We start from the raw sequence: 12,804 nt of genomic DNA on the forward strand, positions 1-12,804 counted from the left end.
TCATTAGCGGGAATAGAGTCTGCATTTGAAGTGATAACTAGAAGCTTAAGCGATTGAGCTAAAGATGGGGGGCATCAAGAGGTCAAAAGCATAACAAGTTAATACTAGAGAATAAATGCGGATTAAAACAGCCGAAAAATTGAAGACGAGGACATTAGTGATTCTATTATAAAAACTGACGGCCGTCACTACGGAAACATCTGCACTCGAAAGAAAATTATAATGAACACCACCCAATTTAAACCTTAGAGTCCCGACGAAAAAAACCGCAACTTAGTTGCGACGACTGGCGGACGTCAAAATGAACGCGATACTTCCGCTTTCTTCCTGCACTATCTGCTTCCTGGAAGAAAAACTTCAGCCTATCCAAAGGAATCGTCTTGGGCTTGTGACCAATGTCCAGACCGAACGAGTGGTCCCCTCGCTCGAATACCACGTATGGTGGCGGCTTCTGATGGGCATCAGTCTTCACCAGAACATGGGTTCAAATTTCAAGTTCCCCAAAGCTGTGGACGGCCGGCTGCGTGTGAGATGGCGGAGATGGCCTTAATTTGGGCACGGCCTCTCGTGGAAAGCACAACAAGCCACGGCAGCCCCTTTTTTGTCAAGGGCGAGGTCTTCTCGGAGTCAAAGGTTCTCCCCATACATCAGCTCAGCAGGCTTATTCCGTAAACAGCTAGTAATTCACGATCATAAGTGCTATAATTCCGTTGAGCGGAATTCAACTGTTTTGAGAAGAATCCCAAAGGTTGCCAGCTTTGATTCTACCAGCTGTTGTCTGGTGGTTTCCAACGCTTGGACGATTTTTGGAGACCACACGACCCCTCGCGAATTCTTGGTATTAGGACTAGATAAGAAAGTGTCAAGTGATGCCTAGTGGTGAGCGACTTTGGCAGGAAACGACGGTGGAAGTTTACCATGCCCAAGAACCATTTAAAGCCGTTGACCTTCCTTGGAAGCGGAAAGCTCGCAATCGCTTACACTTTGTGTGCATCGGGTTGAATGCCGTCAGGGGTGATGGAACGGCTTAGAAATTTTACCTACTACTGGGGAAATTTGTATTTGTCAACGTTGAGAGTTAGGCAATTTTCAAGGAGGCATTCAAAAGTGCACTCGAGATGTGGAGATACTCAGACTCGGTCGAAGAAACGACCAGGACGTTATTGAAATTGACGAAACAGAAGTCCAAGTTTTGAAAAGAAAAAAATGAATGAATCTCTGCAAGGTTTGCGCTACATTGCACAGGTCAAAAAATGTGGACTGTGTAAGCTTGCTGTTTTTGGAATATCTTTGGGAGACGCAGGAATTTGATGGTAGGCCTGGACGAGTTTGTCAAATAGTGTGCGAAGTCTTGGGTAAGTGGAATGGGGTACCGGCCTGGAATCTTTTGAGTATTCAGGCGCCTATAATCTGCACAAAGTCGCTATTCGTCATTGGGCTTGGCAACCAAATGGAGTGGAGATGACCAACTGCTATTAGAAGGTCTGCATGTACCCTGCTTCAGCAGTAGTTTAAACTCGCTCCGTGAACATCGTGCTTTTGGGGTGATAGAGGAAGCACCTTCGCGAAGATTGAGGAACCAGTATTGTTGATGCTGTAATGATCATGCCTAACTGACTAAGAAAGACTACATTCACTAGTAATATTGGGATATTTTTGGAGTAGTGCGTGAATACGTGGATCGGCAACATCCTCAAAAATTTCAGAAAGAGTGTTGTTGTTGGAGCAGGTTGAGATTTTCGCTAACGACCGAAAAGAGGTTTTGAGGTCTATTAGGGACCCAATATGACGACACTGATATCAGTTAAAATAAAACGCCAGGAAAAGGTCCTGCGAAAGCCAAGATTCGCTTCTAGTTGCCTGTATCCGTAAGTTCCGATAGACGTGGAGTTTGCTGCCGCTAATTTTAGCTGCTGGGGAAATAGTTTGTTGGGTCTAAAGACGGGAGGACCGAGACTTCCCCGCTTGTATCTACCAGGCAATTGGGCACACTAAAGGGTCTTATACTGTTAGGCGGCGGCACTTCGGGTAAACGTCGCCGCGCCTTTGAGCGAACTTAGTTTCTTTGGATTTGCATTGATGGTCGCGGAGGTGTTTTGCGAATTCGTCGACAACAGCCACCTGGAGAAATGAGCGTTCAGGTAATAACGCGTCGCGCTCCATATTGAACTCAAGCGTGTACTGGTACTACAGTGGGTTCGTGGATCATGTCACGAAATGTACGAACCTATCGTACAGCAAGCAATACAATTTCAGACTTTCGCAGTATCAGACAGACTTTCTGCCAGTATCATCCACACTTGACTTGACACTCGCGTAAAACAAAACCTTATTAAAATCGATTCAATGTCTGCTTGTCTGCCAGCTTGCCACCAAATTTGCTCGAAAATTACTAAACCAATTTTCACGAAATTTGGAAAGAAGGTGTGATCTGCCAATCCCATTACATTTAAAGGGGGTTCCCCATACATGGAAAAGGGCGGTATAACTTTTTTCCTACCAAATATGGTCATGTTTGATATCAAATGAAATGACTCGATTAGTACTTTTCGAAAATGTTTTTGATATTGGGTGAAACATACAGGAGCAGGGATTCAAAATAAGGGGTTCAAAAGTGAAACAGGTCTCGTTTTCATAATCTGTCGAATCGGAAAATTTGAAATCATCCATTTCCAGGAACTACTTTGGCGGTGGTAAAAGTGACAATATAAGGCAGGAAAATTTGCACACACTAGGATGGCCTGCGTGCCCTACGGCAGTCACTGAAGCCGCCCCGTACCAACCTTCTTTCCACCCAGCTGCTTCATTTTCCTGCTATATTTTTCTATTCACAAACAAACTGTGAGAGTCCGCCGCTGCTACCGACAACGAAACGATGCAAGCATTCAATACAACTTCTCAAGGGATGCACGGCCCGATGTACATGCAAACCCAACAACGGGCAAATTTTGTACGGAAAACACATTTTCCGTAAATTCTGCGTTGCTATCGATTGACCACTAACTGAATTACGCCGGTCTCGAGCTGAATTAGTGCCGGTCCACTGATGATGATTTTCTTTGAATCTTGACGAAAGTTTGCCTCTTAATCGGGGTCACCAATTATAGATATATTTGTTTTATTAAGGACACACTTAATTCAATTAAAGCATTTTAAAGTTTCACCCTCCATAACTTTGTTAGTAATAGTTGGATTTTCTCCAAACTTGACGAAATTGTCCCTGATATTGTCACCGCGAAAGTGGTTCCAGGATGTGGATGATTTCAAATTTTTTGGTTCGATAGATTGTGAAAACGACACCTGCTTCACTTTCTGGGACACACATTTCGAACCCTCACTTGTCTATGTTTCACCCAATATCAGAAACATTTTCGAAAAGTACTAATCGAGTCATTTCATTTGATATTCAACATGACCATATTTGGTGGAAAAAAATGTACACCTCCCTTTCACATGTATAGGGAACCCCCTTTAAATGAAATGGGATTCGCAGACCATACCCTCTTACCAAATTTTGTGAAAATCGGTGTAGCCATTTTTAAGCAAATTTAGAGTAACAGACAGACAGACAAGCAGACATTGAATCGATTTTAATAAGGTTTTGTTTTATGCAAGTGTCAAGGCAAGTGTGGATGATACTGGCAGAAATATTTGGCAAAAGTCATGCAGTGACACTGCGAAAGTCTGAAATTATATTGGTTTGACCAAACAACCCTCAATGCAAGCACTTTCCCTTTAGTTTTAGGGTTAACAGACTGAAATACGTGGGAATCGAATGGACAGGTTAAGAGAGGGCAAATCCAACCCACATCCCCCATAGACCCATCTCGCCCTGTTGCACTCTATACAATTCCGCTTTGGCTAAACATTCATTTTGTTTGCCAAAAATATATTTGGGAGCCAAATTTTCCGTTTCTACGCACTAGTGAGTGGAGGAACATGTTCCAGAAATAGCACATACGCAAGAAAAAACGTATTTCAACCGAAAAAAGTCATCCATTTTTAAAACATCTTCTTTTCTTGTTTGGCGCCCAACGTGGGTGAATATGGATATACCGGAAATTCCTGAACTTCAGGCGATATTTTTTGAAAGAAATGATTTCAACGAGGAGCAGATAGAACAATTTTCATTGGAATCTATCTTATTTTTTGTACCATTTACACACGCAAAATTAAACAGGAAAATTTAGTCAAGGGGAACCAATAATTTGTAATCATTTGAAAGTATGAAATTCTTAAGTTGACTTTGCCTCACGGAATCAGTTTAACCCTTCTAAAATATCTGAAGCCTTCATTCCAATCGTTTGAATTCCCGGAACCATATTATTGTTTCCTTAAGTTTGCCCACAAACAGAGACGACTAAAATCTTATTCATTCCCTTGAATTTGAAAATTTACACCGTTGTTCGCCTTGAAAACGTTGCCCCAAAACTTTCAATCGCCCACAATATGCCAAGTATTTGCAAGTAACATTCCCGTGTCAGTTAGACAATCTAATTTCAAAGATATCTAGCATGCCGGCATCTTCACGAAATATTTTGAAAAGTATCTTCCACAAGCATAATCTGAGCTAAAGATGTTTGCGCTGAAAATCAAAGCACACAGGATGATGGGAGGGACAAATTATGCGTCGTACTATGCTCGTATAGTGATTTCAGCAGAATTGGCAAGCGCTAGAAATTGATATCGATTTGGAATCGGTAGGAAATTAAATTTCTCATTTTTCCAAGGACCGGTTTTTAGGGTATAGCTCCTGGCAGAAAGCGTGGTGTCGGGTTTGTTTTGGAAAGCGCAAAAGCAATTGGGGGTCTTTTTTGGTACTAAATGTGAACTTTATACAATTGTTTTCCATAAATTTTGTGATTGTTGACGTTAATGAAATTGGCTCCGGGAAAGTGTCTACAAATGATTTGCCACAGGAAATGAGAAGTGCGACTTTGAAAATGAGAGACTTCAAGTGGGAATTCGACTGTTTTAATTATCGATTATTTATCCTGGAGAATTCGAGTGATTCAAATTAAATTGAATCTTTTTTTGGCAAAGTTTTGATTGAGTAAATATTTTTTCATATTTTTTGTAGAGTTATACTTGTTGTTAAATTTTCCAGGCTTGAGGATGAGTCCCTTGAATTACTTTATTCCCACAGGGATTACTGCGACAGAAAATCATCTCTTTTCTGGAAAATTCCAGCCAAAATCATATCATGTAGAGTAGGTTGATTCCCATTCGATGACAATTTAATAATTCTAGTTGTTTGTTTTTCAATTGATAGGAAATTATCATCTCATTAACTGAATGGTGAATGGTGTCATGTGGGTCTTTCCAAACTGAAAAGCTTACAAAATATTATAAAACGTATACAACGTCATGCGGTGATTTCATACCACGCTATATTGAAATAATGATTAAATCCTGAGCCTACCGGAAATCACCTACTCTTATACCCGGTACATGTCGTGGTCAGTAGCGTGCGGTTGATTCCCATTAGGGACTAAAACCCTCAGTGGAAATATCAATTTTAATGATATTATTTCAGTATCATTAATGACGATTTTCAGTGAATCGACATTATCTGTTCGATGTAATTAAAATTTGCTGTAATCAAGAGTTTAGTTATTTATTTCATAGCTCCTAGTGCTTTTGTATTTATACCTGATTGTGCCTGGAATTCGGGATTTTCGGGGACAATATGTAATTCTTTTTATTGACTGAACAATGATCATTTCAGTGAGTGGTTTTTATGATTGAGTTTTGCAATTAGTGCGGGTGACTGCACGCAATCATTGGTAGTATTCCCAAGGACATTTAATTAAATTCACAGTAGCCATTGGTTCCGCATTGGGTGTCCTTTATCGGGATTGAGGTGGAGAAAATATTGCTTTAAAAAACACTACTTTTGCAACATTTACCTTTCTAATGAGCGTATACATTACGCCAAATTTTGATCACCTTCAAACCATTCGCCTTTGACTACAACGTACTTCTCCAAACGATTCATCCATTGTTCAAAACATTTTTTAAATTCACTCATCGGGATGTCCTTGAAGCCTTCCAGCGATTTTTGTTTCACCTCCTCCACAGTGACAAAACGCTTTCCTTTCATATTCCTTTTGAGTCTGAGGAACAAAAAGAAGTCACAGGGGGGGAGGGGTGTACAATCGTATGAGGGGTGGACAATCGGTGTCATGACGTTTTTGGTCAAAAATTGCTTCACGGAAAGGGTAGTGTGGGTCGGCTCGTTGTCATGATGGAAGAACCAGTCGCCTGTGCGTCAAAGATCTGCCCTTTTCTTCCGGATACTCTCCGTTAATATTTTCAAAACCTCCAAGTAGAATTTCTGGTTGACAGTTTGGCCGGGGGAACGAACTCCGCGTGCACAACACCTCTGTAATCGAAGAAACAAATGAGCATTGTCTTGATGTTTGACTTGGCGAGCTTTCTTGGGACGAGGAGAGCCAGCTGTCTTCCACTGATTTGATTGCTGCCTTGTTTCGGGGTCGTATCCATAGCAGCACTATTCATCACCAGTAATCATCTTGGAAAAAAATCAGGGTGTTTTTCGAGCTAATTTTGAAGCTCAAAACATGCCTGAAGTGGACACTTCCTTAGCTCGTCTGTGAGAAGACGCGGGACGAATCTGGCTGCAATGCTTTTCATGTGCAAATCTTTGAATAAAATTCTCTTAATTGAACTCCATGACATCTCACAGAGTTGATAAATGGTTCCGCGACGGTCTTCACGAACGAGGGCATTGATTTTGTCGCCGTTTTCATCACTTCTTGACGTTGAGGGGCGTCCTGAACGAAGTTGGTCTTCAATAGACATTTCTCCATTTCTCTCCATTAGGTTTTCTCCGAAATGTAAAAAAGTTGTTTTACTAAAAAAACTCACAGGCGAACCGATGCACTCACAGCAACACAACTTCGCACACTGATGCAGGTGGTGTAACACTAACGGACATGTGGTCAAACACTAGGTTCCCCCACTCTTCCTCACCACCACAGCGTAATTCCCGGAACTTATGGGTCCCCCCCTCCTACAGATTGGCGAGATTAGGCTCTCCAATGATAAGAGAATTTTTACTAAGAAGGAGTTCATTTGTATAGTTACCATTCATCCCGCGTTTGTTGAAATGGACTGCAACTCCCTCCAGGAAAGGCAATATAAAAAACGACCCGAACAGAGAGTTTTTGAGAGGATACTAAGCCCCATAATCAACGCTTTGCTCTACTGTCGTTCCATTGCTAACAACCCTTTGGAAAATCAGATTAATTTTACTAAAAAGGGGCAGTTTTCCCTACTTTAATTATTCAACATATTGATCCATCTTCTGTAAAAACCTTGAATGTTTCCAGCGGAAAATTTTAGCTCAGAGTGAAAATTATGCGGCCTGCCTATTACCCCCGTGGCCCTAGCTATTTCATTGTGCATCATTATTCTGAGTCCTTAAGAAATTTCCCGTTAGTGGAAAATCACCATTTTCTTCTTTTCCCTCCACTGGTACGAACAACTTAGACCTATAGTCATACCATAGATATCATAGAAATTATTATATGAAAACTGACCGTGTAGGGTAGGCAAAACCGGGTATTTCCCACGGTTCAGATCGTCAAGGCCTAAATCGGAGACAAAGTACTCCTCGAGTAGATAATCACTGCCACTCAAAAACTGCCTTTCCACCCGGATTGTTGTCAACAGCGACAAGATTGCAATGAAATACCAGTTGTCGCTGAGAACAGTATTTTGAACATTTCATATATTTAAATATTTTTAGTCAAGTTAGCACGACTACCAATCGTATGGTGGATGACTTGCAGTATGATCCAGGGCAATAGAGGTTATTCCGTGGGAGCTGCGTGCTCACCGTGGCTACAAACTAATATTTGCTCCTTCAAATAAGTCCATATAGACGGCATGGATATTAATTACATTTAAGCCAAAAACTGGCAAGTAAAAATCAAGCACAACCCGGTCCACTCAGATCCCAATTTCGCCTAGGGAATCCAGGAAGCTCACTTGATCAATTCAGAGAAAATTTTCTTCCTCAATAAAATTTGTCTTCAGTTCGGCCGGCTCCGATCTGAATTTTGCTAAACTTCTTTTGCCCTGTATGTTATTAATAACAACCGTCGAGTTTACGGGATTATATAACGAAGCAAAAATTAGCTTGTTGCTACCTCAAGAGAAGGCAGAAGAGAAGCGAAAAGGTAAGCTCTCAGGCGGCGCTACTTCACTTCTAACATGCATGAAACTACAAAAAACCAAATTGGATGTTTACCTGAGGGAAGACCCCTCTGTCTGACCCCAACCCGGTTAGGAAAATTTCTCCGCCATATGCTGGTAGCCTCAGGACTCCCTTAAATTCTCTAACAAAATTTAATCTTATGTAGTCAAAAGTAAGATCAAGCCATAAACTATGCAGAGTAGTTATTATCCACTCCAAAACTTTCCCTATAGTAGTCAAAAACTGCATGAGATGGTAGCAAGTTGATTCGGCGGAAGGTTAACCAACCTATGGTACCAGCATTAGGATCTATAATCTAGGGTCTAGCCTGAAACTCCTATTAACTTTGCCTTCCATGGAAAAAATATTTGTTTCTGCAGTCAACAAGGATCCTGAAAATGAAGCATCAACAAATTATCTTCACAATCACCTGAAGAACGTTATCATAATTACGGCCACAAACATACTTGGCACTAGCCGCAAAAAGGATCAGAACGGCTGGTTGGACGATGAATGTAAGCTAGCAATGGAACGGGAAAATGCTGCATACCGAATAATGCTGCATTCTCAAAGAACGCGGGCACGCGCGGCGACTTATCACAAACTCCGTCGAGCGGAGAAGCGACTTCACAGAGAGAAAAAGGAAGCCTGCGAGAAGCAATAAGTGTGTGAGCTCGAAAAGCACAGGGAGCAACCGCACTAGGGACGCAAGTTTTACCAACAAGTCAGCAGAATGAAGCCTTACACACCTCGATGCTTATCCTGCCGAGACAAAGTGGCAAATCTGATTTCCGGCAGAATGGGCATATTGGAGCGATGGCTTGATTACTTTGATGAACTGCTAAACAACCAGAACAACGACGAGTTGGGGGGTCCCGCCAACTGAAGACGACGGACAAATACTGTACCACCAAGTATCGGGTGCTCAGAGGTGGCAGCGAGGAAGATGGGGCGGCAACCCTATCGGCCAAACCAAAACCAAGTGGCCGAGGAGAACCTCCATAGTGGTGGCACCGGGACACACTGTAATTACTTTGGTTTGCCGGCCGTGATTCAGTAGGCGAATGCTCCAAAGGCCTAATCAGGGCGATCAGACCCGAGTCTGCGCGGGGACTCATCTGAAGTGGCAAATTGGTCACGAAACCTTACCAAGGGTATACTGGTACCATGGGAACCGGGAAAGCCCCTGGACTCACATACTTCGGGTGTACTCCTGTTGTATGTGAGGACAGCTCGGTTGTTTGCGGTTGGCCCCCCTAGTGGGAGTTTCATGGTGGTTGTGGTTATGCTCAAGCGAGAAGAGATTTTCGGGCCTCGACGTGGTGTTGCGTATCAACACGGGTGCCGTACTCCATAGTTCGGTAGAGATTTAGGTAATTCTTGCATCCACCAGTATGAATGCCAAACCATGCACTTGGTATAGACTGGTACCGTTGTTGCTTGTCTCAGCGAGGCTCTGATTGTGGTCACAAAATCAATCCGTGTCTGAAGAGCACCGTAGGATTTAAGTCTCACGACAGGTGCCTACGTAAAACACCATGGGCTTCACACCACCAAGTATCGAAGAAACAATCCGTGCAATTCATCGGCTTAAAAATCATAAGTCGCCAAGATCCGATGGAATTACAGCTGAATTGGTTAAATATGGAGGCGCCAAATTACACCATGTGGTTTTTCAACTTGTGCTGAAAGTGTGGGACAGCGAATCAATGCTGGATGACCGGGAAAGGGGCATTATCTATCTCATACATGAAGAGGGAGATATCACACAGTGCAGCAATTTTAGAAGTATCAGGTTGCTGAGTACCATATATAAAAAATTATCCGCTATCTTCCTAGGCCGGATAGCCCCATACGCCCAGAACATCATTGACCCATACCAAAGAGGCTTCACTCCAGACAAATCAGCAACGGATCAGATTTTCTCTCTGCGGCAAGCGATGAAAAAGCTGTTGGAATATGGACAACAGTTGCACCATCTATTTATCGACTTTAAATTGATAAGACTGACTAGGCTGACGCTTACCAATGTGTGAGGCAGATAAAAGCAGTAGGATCACTCTCAGGACCATTCCCCTATTATGCGTCCTCTTTAATCTGGCCCTCGAGAAAGTGATCCGTGTTGCTGAGGTAAATGCAAGAGGTACAATCCTCTTTAAGTCCACCCAACCACTGACCTATGCTGACGGTATCGACATCATGGGAAGAACCACCCGAGACGTACAAACTGTCTTCATCCAGATTGAGCAGGCGGCGCGAGATCTTGGGCTGCACAGCAATGAAGGCAAGACAAAATATATGGTCGCAACTTTAGCACCGAAGACGAATCAACCAACAACATCAAACCGCACTGGTCAAACACGAAGAAGAATAAGGATAGGAGAATACAGCTTTGAGACCGTTGATAATTTCTCCTATCTAGGGTCGCAAATCACAACCGATAACAGCTACGATGATGAAATCCGCGCACGGTTGTTGTCAGCCAACAGAGCCTATTTCAGCTTAGAAGAACTGTTCCGCTCGAAACGTCTCAACATACGGTCAAAGCTCTTACTGTACAAAACAATGATCTTGCCAGTCCTTATGTATACCTCGGAGACTTAGGTTCTTAGCAAGAAGAATTGCAAACTGTTGGCCGCGTTCGAGGAAACAATCCTGTGAAGAATTTTTGGCCCCCTACATGAGGATGGACGACTCCGTAGCGTACATAACGACGAAATCTATAAGCGATGCCATGACCGTGAAGTTGTGGATAAAATCCGGCTCAATAGGTTACGATGGGCGGGTCGCTTAATCCGTATGGATGAGGATGATCCCACCCGGAAAGTCTATAAGGACAATATCTATGGTAGAAAAAGAAGACGAGGCAGACCTTGCTTAAGATGGAGCGAATGCGTAGGTCAGGACGCCAGGCAGCTTTTCGGGATATCGAATTGGTGGACCTCGACGCAAAACCGGGATGCTTGGAGTCCCTTATTGAGGCAGGCCTAGACCGAATACCAGTTGTTGCGCCGTTGATTATGATGATGATCACGTTGAGCGCCATATTAGAATATTTAAAAAGTGAACTTGTCGAATAGGTTTTTTGCAGACTCATTAAGTAAAGACCATTGTTCGCCCCTTTTTATGTGAGATTTGACCTCTACCCTGGCGGATTATAAAAATCAATCCGAGCTCAAGACTTCAAGCAATAATTTAAAAATAGAGCATGTTATCCGGCGAATGCATAGACCAAAATATATAGACATACAACGGCATTGAAATAAACAGGACAACCCGAGGATAGACTGAACAAAGGACTAATAAATTCCAGGAGCAAAAAGGCACTAGATGAAAGCCATGTCAAATTTTACAAAACTGGTGAATTGTACCTATGAAGAAGTGTCATTTTTCCTTCCCGGATATCTGCCCGTATGCTGTGGGAAGCATTTCCTCTCCGGGTGGTGCGACCCTTCATGAAATCGATGCTGAGCAGAACTCCCCTAATTATCAGAGAGAAAGAGATATATCTTGCTTGAACTCTCTTAGCCCCGCCACAATGTAAAATGAAAAAAGGGAAGTAATGGCCTCACTGGACACAATCAGGTAGCGTTTGATAGAATACCGCTTCGTTGGACAAAACTGTCATCAAAATTGAAAGAATTGATACATTTCACGAGCCTTGTGTTTACCGAAAACTTGAAAAATAGTTTCCCTTTGGTCCGTAGTGCCCCCTTATCTACTAGATGTAAACTGTCGAAGTTAAGGGGTCAAGCAAAAATAAGAAACTTGGAAATTGGTCAACTTCTGGTTTTCCCGTCAAGCTGAGTTGGTGAATCGGGATTAAGATGTAGACGAACAAAAAGTGGATTATCATCAAATCGTATTGAGAGAAATTTCAATGAGACTGTGCTTTAGTTTCATTATTAATGTTGTGCGAGTGGTAAGCTCAGGGACCATAAATAATCGTGGCGGCCGAGATTCGAACCAAAAGGAGATTGAAAGTTTGAGGCTAACACCCAATGTACCGATTAGCCGTATCTGTGGAAACTCCAGCCGAAACCAAGCACAAAGTATTTTACATATTGAGTCAGGTTAACGGAAAACGGAGTGCGAATTTTTTTTTTTGAGGATGGTGGGAGTACACTTAATGACGGATTGTGGACTGCCAAATATTTCAAGGTGATTGTTTTCTCTGTGGATCAGCGAAGCAGTAGGAAACTGTCGAAATTTGAAAAATCGTGCAGCAAACTTTTGTATCCTCAAAAAGAGGTCAGTTTATCAAAGTGTATTCCCCAATTATAGTAGTAGATTATTCTTACCAGGTAAAAAGTGACCGCGCTTCACATTAGGTAGAGGTGTTTACTTGCGTTGGCAGCCAGTCTTAAATCCCATAACACTACTAACCTGACCATATGACGGTCCTGGGGATTTAATGTGAGTATCTGCCCTGTATGCAAGACCATGGGATTGGTCTCTCTCGGATACAGATTGATTTGGAGAGCACAACCAGAGTCTCGTTGAGGTTAGCACAACAGGACTAGCTTATACTGGTGGATGGCAGAGCTACCTAAAACTTCTACCGCAACTAAAAAATGCGG

Source organism: Hermetia illucens, chromosome 4 (genome assembly GCF_905115235.1).
Source record: "Hermetia illucens chromosome 4, iHerIll2.2.curated.20191125, whole genome shotgun sequence".
Lineage (NCBI taxonomy): Eukaryota > Metazoa > Arthropoda > Insecta > Diptera > Stratiomyidae > Hermetia > Hermetia illucens.